Below are 459 nucleotides of genomic sequence, written 5' to 3'. Positions count from 1 at the left end.
TTAATAATTTAGTATACTTAATTTATTTGGTGGAAGGTGCTTGGAGTTTATGAGTGGTCAGGTTCCAATCCATTTCCACCGGAGTTATGGCTTCTACCCAAATCTAGCCCTATCCATGCAGGTTCGGTCAAGATAAAAATTTTGAGTTTCTATAATTTCTTTTTTGCATGAGCATTATTGCTAAGACCAGTACTTCCTTATATGATAATAGGTCACATAATGAGCTATTGTCGCTTGGTTTACTTGCCCTTATCATACGTATATGGCAAGAAATTTGTGGCTCCCATCACTGACTTAATCAAGTCTTTAAGAGAAGAAATGTACATCCAACCTTATGATCAAATCAACTGGAATAAAGCCAGAAATACTATTGCTAAGGTCAATATACAAACTTTAATTCTTTATTATTTTTTCTGATGAATAATGTTAACTAACTAACATTTTTTTAATCAACATTAA

The 459-nt window shown here is 32.5% G+C and overlaps 1 pseudogene; it reads left to right on the top strand.

The window, feature by feature from the left end:
- The window catches only part of LOC107644506, a 15158-nt pseudogene that overhangs the window by 5479 nt on the left and 9220 nt on the right, over window positions 1-459 (top strand).

This window comes from Arachis ipaensis, chromosome B05, assembly GCF_000816755.2.
Source record: "Arachis ipaensis cultivar K30076 chromosome B05, Araip1.1, whole genome shotgun sequence".
In the NCBI taxonomy this organism is placed as follows: domain Eukaryota; kingdom Viridiplantae; phylum Streptophyta; class Magnoliopsida; order Fabales; family Fabaceae; genus Arachis; species Arachis ipaensis.
The sequence above is the reverse complement of the archived record's forward strand: the minus strand, read 5'-3'. Positions and strand labels throughout refer to the sequence as shown.